Source organism: Rhea americana, unplaced genomic scaffold (genome assembly GCF_003343005.1).
Source record: "Rhea americana isolate MKP2758 unplaced genomic scaffold, rheAme1 scaffold_47, whole genome shotgun sequence".
NCBI lineage: Eukaryota > Metazoa > Chordata > Aves > Rheiformes > Rheidae > Rhea > Rhea americana.
The window spans coordinates 4,022,246-4,035,769 of record NW_028186612.1 but is presented as its reverse complement, the minus strand read 5'-3'; the positions used below and the strand labels follow the sequence as shown (position 1 = coordinate 4,035,769).

The 13,524-nt window shown below is 43.8% G+C and overlaps 1 long non-coding RNA gene across 1 annotated transcript in view; it reads left to right on the top strand.

Annotated features, from left to right (window-relative positions):
- Positions 1–9,078, top strand: part of LOC146589315 (uncharacterized) — a 10,521-nt gene extending 1,443 nt beyond the window's left edge. Inside the window, exon 2 of the long non-coding RNA XR_014897220.1 lies at positions 1,948–9,078. This is a non-coding gene — a long non-coding RNA (uncharacterized LOC146589315). The remainder of the gene's footprint in view (positions 1–1,947) is intronic.
- The last annotated feature ends 4,446 nt before the right edge of the window (positions 9,079–13,524 follow it).

Sequence of the window (13,524 nt, the reverse complement as noted above, 5' to 3'; positions counted from 1 at the left end):
TTTTTTTTTTTTTTTTGAAAGAAATAATCATGGCTTATTTTCATAAGAATGTTGTTAAGATTTATTGGGATGGGAGATGGGAGTGAATTTCAGGGCTCATTTAAATGAAACGTGTTCACAGTCTTCACTGAATCAAAGCCTAAAGCTCTCCCAGCACGCCTTACTTTTTTTCCACTCACCTTTTAGTTACAAGATCCTCAGGGCAGAGATTGCTTGATACGAGTTTTGGCTATGAGGCTGGGTATGTTGTGATGCCAACAGGATGGAGCCTTGTGATAAGGCACAGCTCTATGTGATGCGATATGTGCTACCAGTATTTGATGCATTTGATCTTGAACCATGCAAAACAAGATGAGCATTGCATTCCTTTACCTTCTATTCAACATATTTTACCACAAGGGCTGTTACGTGGCCATTTGGCTGTGGGAGTGAAAGATTAATATCTACTACAGCAGAGCCAAACCCTGACTGGAGATAATTATGTAGAAGGTATCTCATCCTCCCTGGGGTCACTCTTCTACTAAGTGCTTTTACTCAGCTTCCCAGTTTTGGGGGAAGATAAACTTGCTTGAACATGCCTCCAGAGTCGTAGAACTGTTAATACTGAATAGAGTTGGTTACTCATTTCCTCTCCTATCTACTATCTTCTGCACTTGTGACAATAAGCAGCAATACACGTTGATACTAAATATTTTAGTACTAAATAGAAGTTAATACTTCTAAAATTGGAATGAGGATGTTCCTATTGACTCGTAGCTTAAAAGCACCAGGAACAAAGAGAAGTTTAGCCATTAAAGTATAGCCTGGAGAGCAAAAAGATGCAGAATCAAGTCCCTGCTATCCCCAGTATTTCCTGGGTGATTAGGAGAGCAAGAGAGTGATGATTAAGCCCAGTGGCCTATCTTTAGGGCTGTCAGACACCGCCCCCCTGCACAGTCAATAGAGGGAAGACCCTCAGACCCCTTTGATAGACAAGGGAGATTTGTTTCACCTGACATTAAGTATTTTCATAGTAGTGCCCTACAGCTGCACCCCAAGTCTCTTTTACAGCCAATGGTGAAAAAACAGCAGCCCAAGAGCGAAATTCATCTGACTTTTTAGTTTAAGCATTGATTTTAGGATGAAATGAATCACGTTCCAATAGTTCCTACTGCTCTGCATTCCTGTAAGCAAGATGTTTGTTGTGGTTCCTTCTCCCAGTGAAATGCAGGCTATGTTCACAGTCAGACTTCCGGTATCACAAGAGGTGATGGGATTAGTCTGTGTAAAGGTAAAGTTACTTTCTTTTTCCCTCACCATTACTGAAGAACAAGGGAAGGAACTCTGACAACTAAGACTATCTATTTCTTAGGATTTTTTTCTTTCTTTTTTTTATTAAGTGATCAAACAGTGCTACTGCAGCAGAAGTAGCTGCAGTATCTGCTTGGGTTGGGTTGCTCTACTATCCCACCTAGTGAGACATACTGTGAGTGGATAGACCTAGAGCAGACAACAGGTCCCTGAGAAGGAACCCCAGGAATGCTTAAAGCCATGTGCACCAGCTGCTTTCTGTTAACACAGTTGGTTGTGTCTCCTCCTTTACAGAGAAGAGCAACCTTCCTCCAGGGTCTGTGCTGAAAAGCATTTGCATTTCCTAGAATTGGACAATAAAAACAGAACAAGGATGTAGAAAACCAAACATTCTGTGTTTTTTTTCTTTTAATGATAGATGGAAGAGATATCGTACAACATTTAGGGAACTCACCCAAACCTTGACACACTCCTTTCAGCAGAGGTGAAAATGGAAATGTGGAAATTGTAGTATGAAATTGTAGGACCTTGTTTATTCTGCAGCCATTTCTTGAAAAGTGTCTTGGTATACATCCGAAGTGCTGATTTGGCATATCATCTTAGGAGAGTACATTTCAGCTATTGCATTTCACTCATTTTTGTGCTTTTCTAATGCAGATGCAGCTGAACTATACCACTGATTCACGTACACACCTCTTCTCATATAGATGATGACTGCAGCACATAAGCTGGCACTCTGAAATAGTGCACAGTGAAATAGCACAGCAGTTCTCATTTGAAGTCTATAGTGGGAGAGTAATTTCCAAAAATGAAGGGTAAAGTTCCTAATCCGTAGCAGCTTTTTGCCAGAGAGATGTGGGAGAGAAGAAACAGGATGCATCCTGCATGAATCATCACTATAACCACCCTGGATTTATTAACTGAAATTATGAGGAACACCGAAAATTATTAAAGCCTCCAAATGCATTGCCTCAGGCACTGGATAATGTAAGATATTACCATAGTCTTCCTTCTGATTTTAAAAGATCAAGGACTAAAAGGATCAAACTTTCATAACTGAATTATTCATTTTTTAAAATGATGGGACAGCTATCATTATCCCACATCCCAGATGGGGGTAATGACACCCCCATGTCCTGGGAACTCACTTGTTCCCCAACACAGGGTTGGGGACAACCTCCTTTTCCCAGCTGATTCATGGTCTAACTTGAATATGTTAAAAGGATGGGACAAAACATTAGAAAGGAGGAAGGAAACCAGGGTCTGCTGAAGAAGTCAGATGGAGAAGACACAATTGTAGAAGCCTGACTGGGCGGTTTCAGCAGCCCACTGGTAAAATAAACCTGTGGCTAGGGTGCAGAGAGGGGCAAAAGTCGCCTACGCTGATTCCCAGCTGGTGACCCAGGTGATACGACGTGGTGGCCACGGTCCCATGTCGATTGCATCCTGTACACCACCTGAACAGTAGCCAACACTTTACTTGTTATTGAAAGAAGACGAATGACCAAAGCCCATCAAATTCAGGCACACGCTCTTCACTGAGTCTTCTCAGATTAAAGAAGTGCTGTAGTGCCTCATTCAGAGAGGTCCATGCCACAAGATCTGAAATGCATGTCCCATCTGTCCCTTCTCTGTGGCCATCTGAGCAAGCCCCTATGGTAGAGCTCACAGAAACTAGGGCTCAAGTTGCCCTCCATGTGAACAACACCTGAAAGGGAGAAGATCACACCATGAGGCTTCTGCAGGAAAACATCAAACCAGCTGAGGCAAGAGACAGGAGTTTCTCCATGTCTGTGTGTGAAGGAGAGCTGGATTGCAGCTGGAGGTCATTGCAGCATCTGTTAAAACATCTCCTTGGGGGTCATTCCTCCATACTTTGCTTTATATCCCCATTATAGTCTTCGCGGGGAAGAGGAAAGAGGGCACAAGTCATCTTCATATTGGAAGCGGTACTACTGTGCCCCACACCAAGCCCTGCCTGCATGAACCATTTACTCTACCTATTCCAGTCCCTGCTGGAGCTTTTGGTCTTCCCCAGAAGCAGTCACTGAAATCCAGGTATCCAGGGACTCTGTATCCAGGCGCTCTCTCCAAGCTGCAGGAGTATGAGGGACCCCTGTTTCTGCGGGACAGTAGCAGGACTATTCTTGCCTTTTAAGGCATATACATCCAGTGTCCCCTCTCCCCACAACCTTGTCCCCCAGTATTATACAAGCTCATTCTTGAAGCCTGGGCCAGTAGATTACAATCGTGTTCAGCTCAGTTGTGCCCTAGCTGCCATGAACCTAAAATAAAAATACATGCTATCCTCAAAGGCCAGTCCTGGTTCTGCAGGGCTCCCCTTGGGAGCTGGCTCTTGAAGGCTCCTGGAGGGAAGTGATATCCCTGCCTGTTGCTTTCCTTTGCTGATTATATGTGAATCTCTGCTCCAGGTCCCAGTTCCTCTAGTCACCTGCTCAAGTTCCCCTTTTCATTGGCCTTGGACATTTTTGCAGTCTGCAGAGTTGAGTGCTCTTCCTGCAGTGGTTCAGCCCTGCTAGCTCCCTTCGAGGTCACAGCACACAGTCATTTTGTTGCTCTCCATTTGCCCTCTCGTGACCTGGGCTTCTGGCCCTGCTCAGACCTGTGCAAATCTTCTGGGAGGAAGTGATTTGAGCAATATTGTTCTCAATGGAGCAGGAGTCACCGCAGTGCCCCAGGGTGAGAAATCCTGTTGCGTGTCAGCCCAGAGCTACAGCCTCAGTGCAGGAAACTGCCCTGGAACAAGAGTGAGGAAAAGCTTTGCTCAGTATTACATCAAAGACTCAGTGTGGAAGGTGAGGCACAAGTATGGGAATACAGCCCTTGCCTCTGTCTGGGCTCAGTTAACTGCTAGGTCTCTTCCTATACCTCTTCTTGCTAGCTCTCTTCACTGATGGAGCAATAAGAAGAGCAGCAGAGATGAAAATGTGCCTCCCAGAGGGGTCTATTCTTCCTGAGCAGATCTCTGTATATTAAGATAACAATATGTTCCCTTCACAATTCAGAGAGGCTGAGAGAGGCTCAGGCAGGGAAGCTCAAAACTAAATTAGCAGCCAGGTCATTTCCACTTCAAGCTGACAGAGCTCAAGCAGAGGAAGGAGAAGGACTGCTTGTTGATTTTTTCTCCTCAGCTCAACAGGCACACTGACATTGCAGCACCCTGTAAAATATGTCAGATGTAGGTCACTGTCTCCGGGACTGAAATGGCCTAAGTTGCGGCATTTATTTAAAGATAAATGCCTCCTCTCAATGAAGCAGTTTCTATATGAATGAAACAATGCTGCAAAGCCTGGAAATGATGAGCATGGATTTACCAGGGAGGAGAAAAAAAGATGAGGAGGTCCCAGAAAACAGGCTAAAAGGGATAGACCAGGTAGTCTATCTCCCATCTATGCGGCTCAGTTCTAGGCTCGGTTTGATTGCAGGCTCTCGCCACAGTCAAAGGTGTTCAGTTGGGAAGGCTGGATACCTACTCCCTGCTGTTTTTAAAGATGAATATTAATGTGGTTAATTGCAAGTAATCTAGGCACTGTGCCAGGACTAAAAAGTATCTACTAAGAAACTGCCAAAAAACATTGTTAATCAGGACCTAGGAAAAAAGCCAGACACAAAAATTTATGGTGCTTATCTCTGCAATAATAATTTCACAGTAGTCACCCGAGGACGAGAGCAAAGGTCATCGCTTTCGTATCAGCTGGAGTTTGTGCAATCCTTTGTTTCCTTTTGTGTAAGTTTGCCCTGCATATTTGATGCAGACGACCCTACAAATGAATGCAAAAATCTGGCAGTCCATGTTGATCCATTTGCTCCCATTCTTTGCTCCAGACCAAAGAATAGCGCAATGTGGAATCAAAAACTTCCCTAGCATTGGTCAAAACTCAACCCAGATCCTAATTCAGGAAAAAAAGCAGGTTTTGCCTTATTTTAAAGGAGTTATCCATAGGAATGGTCCAATGAACTTCTGTGTTGTTGCAGCTGCATTGAATACTATCTATAGTCACAATAGGCTAAATAAGTATTTTGTGCAAAGGCAACAGCCAATTTCACCTTAGATTTCCTTCCTTCCAGCAGGAGGGGAGACCAGCAAGAGACCTGTGGAGACCTCTGCAAATAAATGAAAGGAGATGAGGCTCTTTTTCGCTGTTATTTCCTGGTCATATAGTAGAGGCAATTCTAAGCCAAATATACAGTTTGCTTCTTGTCACAGCTGCCAAGATTTACAACCTTAAAGTGAGGCTCAGCTTTCAGATAATTTCCAAACCAGCCCCATAAAATTAATTGACTATCCCAGAATATTGGCTTTGGATGTTATTTATTTTTTGGGTGAAGTTCTGGTCCCAGTAATTGCAGAGAAAACCTTGAAAACATGATCTCTGTGAGCCTTCGTGACTCAGAGTGTGGGATTCAGCTGCCTACGCACAGGAGCCTTGTGCCATCTGAGATGCCCTTGTATATCTGAGACATCCCACGGTGTTGGCAAAGTGACACACAGCCTAAGGAAGGCGTGTGCTCTTCAGAAGCAAGAGCTGGACTCTGGGGCCAGATATCCTATAGCATCTAAACTGGTACTAGGAAACTACGTTTGGACAACTGAATTAAGCCCTAATGCACAAATTTCAGATACTTCCAATCAAATCAATCAACCAGTCCATCAGTTTCAGGAGATATTTCCAGATCTTCAGATTTCACGTTCATGGAAGCAATTTGAAGTACTATTTTCTATGTTCAGGACTGTGTTACAAACACACTATTTGCTTCACTAATGCTTCAGACCATACTGAAGTATTCAACTGGCCCAGACTGCTTGCTTTCCACCTTGTCTGTTAACTTCTTGGTCTCCTCCTTCTGGTCATTCTGACACTCCATCTCAACCATGGAACATATAGTTCCTTGTCTGATTTCCAGATTGCAAGAGAAAAAGTAGAGATTTTCTGTGCAAAATGCAGAGGCAAAGATTTTCCACAAGGCGAGGTGGAAGAGTGTGACATGCTTTATGGAGCCCTGAGGTGCAGCAGGAGGGGTTGGCACACAAACCATCAGCAGCTCCTGGGCAGCATTACCTCAGAAAGTCAGAGCCTTCATGGAAAAGCAGGATATTTTTAGTTTACCAAGTTTATTTAAATCATATTGGTGTACATTAAAATTATAGTAATTATCCCACCTTCTCATGTGGGATTCTGTGCAGTGAGGGATTGGTGGATTGTGTGCTGATGGAGTCATCTCTGATGAGGTCCCTCTGCAAAACAGAATTATTTTGTTTCCACATTTCACAGCTGCAGCATTCTTGGCCTATTAATATTCGACAGTTGAATATTGGGATCTTTTCACATCACACCCTTCTCTCCCCAGAGTCCGCCTCTCATGGCTTGCAGCACCCCAGACAACTGTCACGATGCAAACTCCCCAAAGGACTGCATTTACACACTCCTGGAGCTGTAAGTTTACACATTCAGACAAGGCTGATGTTTTCTTCATAGCAGCATTTAACTTCTGAATTATTTCTCCTTTCCTCTATATGACTGCATTGTGGTGCCATGCAAAGAAACCTGGCATCTCCCAGCTCCTTGCTCTCTGCTCACTGCCCCACCAGCGAAGGGTTGGGAGGGTGACTTTGCTACAGGAGCACAATTTAAACAGAGATGTTAAAAAATGTAACATATTACACCAAAAAAAAGGATACATTCCCTTTTCAGATCAGAAGTTTCATATTTCCGATTGCAAAAATAAAAAGAAGGGGGCGGTTGAATGAAACAATCATTTTCCTTGGCAGAGAAGACATTTCCCTTGTCAATGAAGTCACCACCAAATTCTGGATTATCTCTGGTTTTAATCTTGCTTTTAAGAGTCAGCACTTCTGGAGAATTTAACACGGGTCTTCTGATGGTGGCAAGTGATTCTCATTCTGGCTGCCTGAGCATGGATATATTTGGAGGACCATCAGGAACCACTAGGAGGAGATCTGGTCTATCACCTCCTCCCGAGACAGATCTCCTACGCTCCTTGGGAGCTACGCTATCCCCACTCATCCAGACTGCAGATCCACCCCTCCATTGCCTCCTCACCTCCTCCAGATCACATCGAGAAGTCCCTATCAACCCTCATCTGCACAAAGGAAACCTTGCCAGCATGTGGCCCTTCCCCTCACACCCATGTTTTCTGGCCCTTTCCCAGCTCTTTTTGTAGCATGTTCCTGATTATCTCTCTGAATGCTGCAGAAAAATGCTGCTTTTCCTGAATACTAAGTAAGGAAGAAAAAAAAAACCACACATTTGCTTCCTAGACTGTGTTTATTTTCCTCTGGCTTGAAGTTCACTGTTACCGCTGAAAGATTTTGTGACCTGTGGAGATATTTGATCCAAGTGACCTCTGGTGTTTGGAACACTGATATGATCCCATACCAAGTTTACCCTTACACACATCTTATATAGCTATCCATCCGTATATCCATATATACAACTATCTTCCTCTTTATCTTTCTCATTCCCGTCTTATCTGATTGGTTCTTGGCTTTTCTTATACTTCTTTCATTGAATTAATATATTTCTCCCAAAGATGTTTCCTCCCTCTCCAAGATTTTCTCCTTTTGCACCCTGTCATTTCTCTCTCCATCCTGTCTTCTCCAGATCCATTCCCCTTCCCTCCATGCTGCCCATTTACAGTTGTGCTGTGTATTCAGCATAACATATATATTTAAGTGGGATGATTTCCAATAATGTAAACAGTCTGGCCCATTAATTTCAATAGTGGAGCTGACAGCTCGGGCCTGGAGTTTCATTGCTTAGTGACACATGAGTACAGCTGCTTGAACTTGATGGGTAACTGTTTCCAGCGCTTAGCTGCACATCTGCAGGAGGAAGGAAATACTTTCTGTAATACTGGAAAAAACAAAGCTGCCTAGATTCCTCCCCCCTCTCTTTCCCCAGATGATGATATTCGTCATTCAAATGTTTCAGCCGAGTGGGTGTTTAATTCAGAATTTGAAGGGGGACATTTATGATGCGTTACTAGTTTTGTTGTCAATTCTTTGTTCCAACCATCGCGTTGTTGCCTGGACCAAGGATTCCTTCAAAGCCCACAGTGTACTGGGATATATTCAGCAGCACTGGGCAGTCTTGGCACATTCAGAACCAATTAGTTGTTTATTACACCTGAGATCCGTTTTTCTCCTCAAGGAGATTGCTGTATCGACAGAGGAGAACCAGCAATGAGATTTCTTTTAGATGGATCTAGCTTGAATATACCATGCCATGTATGGGCTAGGGTCTGAGACATCAGCTTTACTCATGGCCACCTTGGATTGTGAAGACAAAGTCAGCGAAGCTTCAAGATTGACCTAAACTTTTCAGGGTTTCGCTTCCAGTTGCTCCAAGAAAATGTGTGATTAATACCACAAGCTGCTCCAGCTTTATTTCCTCCAAGTGACACAAATGTTGTCATCCACCACATCATTAGCTACCTGGAAAAACTGAGCTACCTGTTGCAAATCTTTTGTACTGCAGCCTGCTGGCTAGCTGTTTTCTCACATGCCGACCTGTGTGTGATCTTCACTTGGCAGCTGCGCAGCAGGGGGAAACAGGCTGTGAGTGCCACACTCCTGGTAATATCCATGCAGTGATGATCATCAGCTCAAACCATGGTGAATATGGAAAGAAAGGAATTGCTTTGAGAGCACGGCTGTTACTTTCACTGGGAACATAAAAAAAAGCAAATCTTCTGAATTACATGCTACTGTCTTCCTAAGTATAAACCACAATTTTCAATCTCTAATGTTGCTTTTTCTCTTTCTCATCAAAAATCAGATGCTGAGGATATTGACCTGTCACTAGCTAGATAACTCCTGCCACAGCATGCACCCTCAGCTTTATCTGGAAATGGAGAATGAACAGAGGCCTAGACATTTCCAAAGTGTCTATTCGCAGAAAATGTTTTCCAACCTCCATAACAATCATCCAGTGGGATCCAGAGAGGTCCTTTGAGTGTTGGCTTATTTTTCAAAACAAAATATTATTTGGATTTTTGTTGTCTTCTTGCAATGCACTAGGTAGTTTAGTCTTCTTTTGCATATCCTAACAACTTCAGGTCAGACGTCAAAGACAGTCATGGGCTTGGACTTTAGACCACCAATCTGTCTAGATCACCAGTAAGGAAATTCATAGTGAAAAGCTGCCTAACAAGCCTACTGTGAAGGTCTCCAAAGTAAAGGGCTTAGAAAACACAACATCTTGTACACGATTCCTGCTAAATGAGAGCAAACACGCTCACAGGCCATATTCCTGAATACAGGCTGAAAAAGTGTAAGGATGTGAGCAGCTGTTGAATTTGGCCCTGCTTTCAGCAGCAGAGTGGACTGAATGACCTCCAGAGGTCTCTTCCAATCTAATTTTGTCTATTATTCTGGAGTCCCATGATATCATTTACTGAATCTAGTTGTAAGCTGAATTGTGGAGCTGCTAAAATGCAGGAGGCTACAGCGTTCTGACCTTTTGTTCAGAGATCTCATGAGACACCTCATCATTCCACTATACTACCAGGCTCTGATCCCTTCTCATAGAATCATAGAATCGGTAAGGTTGGAAGGCACCTCTGGAGATCATCTAGTCCAACCCCCCCTGCTCAGCAGGGTCACCTACAGCATGGTAGACAGGGTTGCATCCAGGCGGGCCTTGAAGATCTCCAGAGAAGGAGACCTCACAACCTCTCTGGGCAACCTGTGCCAGTGCTCTGTCACTCTCACAGGGAAGAAATTCCCCCTCACGCTCAGGCAGAACTTCCTGTGCTTCAGTTTCTGCCCATTGCCTCTTGTCCTGTCACACGGGGAAACTGAAAAGAGTTTGTCTCCGTCCCCTTGACACCCTCCCTTCAGGTACTTGTACACATCGGTAAGATCCCCCCTCAGTCTTCTCTTCCCCAGGCTGAAGAGGCCCAGCTCTCGCAGCCGTTCCTCACAGGGCAGGTGCTCCAGCCCTCTGATCATCTTTGTAGCCCTACGCTGGACTCTGTCCAGTAGCTCCATGTCTCTCTTGTGCTGGGGAGCCCAGAACTGGACACAGTACTCGAGATGAGGCCTCCCTCGGGCTGAGTAGAGGGGCAGGATCACCTCCCTCGACCTGCTGGCAACACTCTTCCTAATGCACCCCAGGAGACCATTGGCCTTCCTGGCCACAAGGGCACACTGCTGGCTCATGGTCAGCTTGTCATCCACAAGCACTCAAAGGACATGATGAAAGTGGGAATCCAAACAAAATAGATCTGGCAATGCTATGTTTCATAAACATGGTGTGTTTTTCCTAAAATACACAAGTCAGGTCTGGGTTAAAAAAAAAAATCATTTTTTTTCTTGAAGTCTGGGACTGCTTAGCCTTGAGAAGAGAAGGCTGGTGGGGGCATATTATCAATGTTTATAAATATCTGAAAGGATGGTGTAAAGAGGATGGGACCAAACTCTTTTCAGTGGTGCCCAGTGATAGGATGAGTGGCAATGGGCATATATGGAAACACAGGAAATTCCACTTCCACTTGAACACGAGAAAACACTTCTTCAGTGTCAGGTTGAATGAGCACTGGAACAGGTTGCTCGGAGAGTTTGTGGACTCTCCATCCTTGGAGATATTCAAAACCCAGCTGGATGTGGTCCTGGGCAACTGGCCCTGGCTGACCCTGCTTGAGCAGGTTGTTTGAACTAACTGCTCTTCAGAGGTCCCTTTCAACCACAACTATTCTGTGATTCCATGGAAAAGCAATAGTAAGCATTATCATCCTGTAGCTGATTAACCAGGCTCAAAGAGTCATTTAATTGATCCAGAGTACATATTTGCATTCAATAATATGGTCGTTTATTGTACCTTGTGACTTATCGAAAAGTGAATAAAACTTCTCCCTTCTCTGTATTCCAGAAAAGTTTCCTTTCAACACAGTAGCTATCTCCAGGCCCAGAAGTTTCTTCCTGATGAGCCTGGATTTTTCTAGAGAAAACTACTATCTATTTTGTGACTTTGACTTTGCATTTCTGAGCTGCAAAGAGCCCAGGTCAGGGGCAGAAGGAAAGGGGCTTTATTTTCCTTAATTCTGATAAGGAAAGTTTAGGTTTCACAACCATTGTTACTCCCTGACTGCTGAGACCCCCTAGAGAGGTGATTGGCAAGTTTACAGTAACATTAAGCTTGAGCCAAACTCTGCATTCACAGCTTTAACACTACATGTCCAGGCATCTCTTTCTTCTTGATTTGGTCCAGGATGGGAGACTAGATGGTTCTTGGATGTGATCACATCTTACAATTAATTTGGGTTGAAATAGTCCAAATCCAGCCTGTAATGGCAGTGGATTCAACCTACGCTTGGACTTCTACTGTATGTAAGGGGATCCCAGAAGGACTTCCTTAGATGGAGCCCTCAGCATTTAGCAAACTAAATCTGAGCTCTAGTCTCAGGAGGAGGAGACCGAGTGGTCTAACAAAAGTCTGCTCAGCCATGTTTTCAGAGCTTGTATCTATTCCCACCAGCCTTTAAAGTATCTTTAAAGCTCTTACTGTTCTAGCTGACTTCTTGCACAAATCTAACACCGTCTAGATGTGCTGAGCCCAGGAACGCTGAACATTGCTGCCCTTAGATTTATTGTCCCAGATCACTTTTGTGATTTCAGAGTTGTCTGATAAGAACAAAAAGATTATCTTTTCTTCTGAGCCTCTTAGTCTCAGCCCACTGATCTGAATATGCTGCTATTCCATTTCCCTACTGCTTCTCCCAGAAGACACAGAACGATGTTCATCTGACTAACGGTCTAAAATAGTTCAGACAAGATCAGATGACTCATGCTGTAGAAATGACCCATCCTCTCCATAGAGAGAGACTAGCATGATTTTCTTTTGAAGATATCTATGCTATGGACATCTAAAGGCTAATGAGATGAATCCCAGTCCAAGAAATTCAAGAAGACTACATCATTGTAGCACCAAGGAGATTAGAATATCCATGTTGTTCCTCATCTTCATTTTCAGCTAATATGAGCTTGTTTGATCTTTGCAGAGCAATATAATAAATGTATATTGCTCCCTTGATTGTCGCTGACTTTGAATAGGGATCTGAAAGACACAATGGGAAAGGAGTTAGGCTGCCTTAAAGCATGGACCACATGGAAAATTATTTATTTGCCTGTTTATGTCCTGTAATAAAAATACACAAACAAAATCTTCCTTCTTCCCCTCTTAAAACTCTCAATTTATGTTCATAGCTAGTTTATATGATCTGCTCAGCCTATTTACAGTACACATGGTGTTTCAACAATTTGTAAGCATTTGGAGAACTTCTGTGGCACAGATAAATACTGGCGCCCTGTTACTGCAGATAGGGAACTGAAGCATGCACAGACCCAGCAGCTTGCCAAAGTCATAGCCAGAGTAGCATTTCAGGTTCAGAGGAACAAACTTGGAAAGATCTTCAGAAGACTTGAACTTTAGAGGATCAAAGTCCAGGGGGCATGCCTGCCTTACAAGTGTCATGTTTATGGTGTGTTGCTTGTTTCTCCCTCTCTCATACATTCCTTTTGTTCAAACAGCAAGTTCCTTGGGTCAGAGGAGTCTCTTCTTACAAATTTTTGCACTCTGCCTAGGATAAAAGGCTCTTTCTCTTGAAAAAGAGACACTTTGCAACACAGACACTTTGCAACACCCTTCCTAATTCTAATGATCTGTGGGAGAGGGGGCAGAAAAGATAGCCATAATTTTTCTGAGCTTTGGCACTCATCAGCAACTGAGAGCACTTCCTCCCTCCCAAAGATGCAACTGGTGAGTGACAAATTTGACAGTGATGTGTAGGGTGAGCTAAACTCTGCCAGAGGACTGCTGCAGTACCAATCAGGGTAACGGGCTTTACCTCCTCCCTGCAAATGGCATCACTGCACAGGACAGAGGAGAAATTGCAAATGAACATCATTTGTGAGTCTTGCAGGGCAGAATTTGCCCCAAAATGAAAAGGAAGGTGGAAGTTTTAATGACTTCTGCTGCTTTAGAAGCATCTGCTGCTAGCCAGTTGGCAACTACTTTTGTGCATCAGGTGTGTTTGTGCCATGAAGAAGCATTGCATGCCCTAACTTAACCACCTAATACGAGCTATCAAAACGTCCAGCTGAGACTGAGCGCTAAGCTCCATGTGAGGGAAGGCTGGAATCAGCTTTTCAAGCTGAAGGGATGATAAAATAGTGTTTTGGTGAGAGATCAC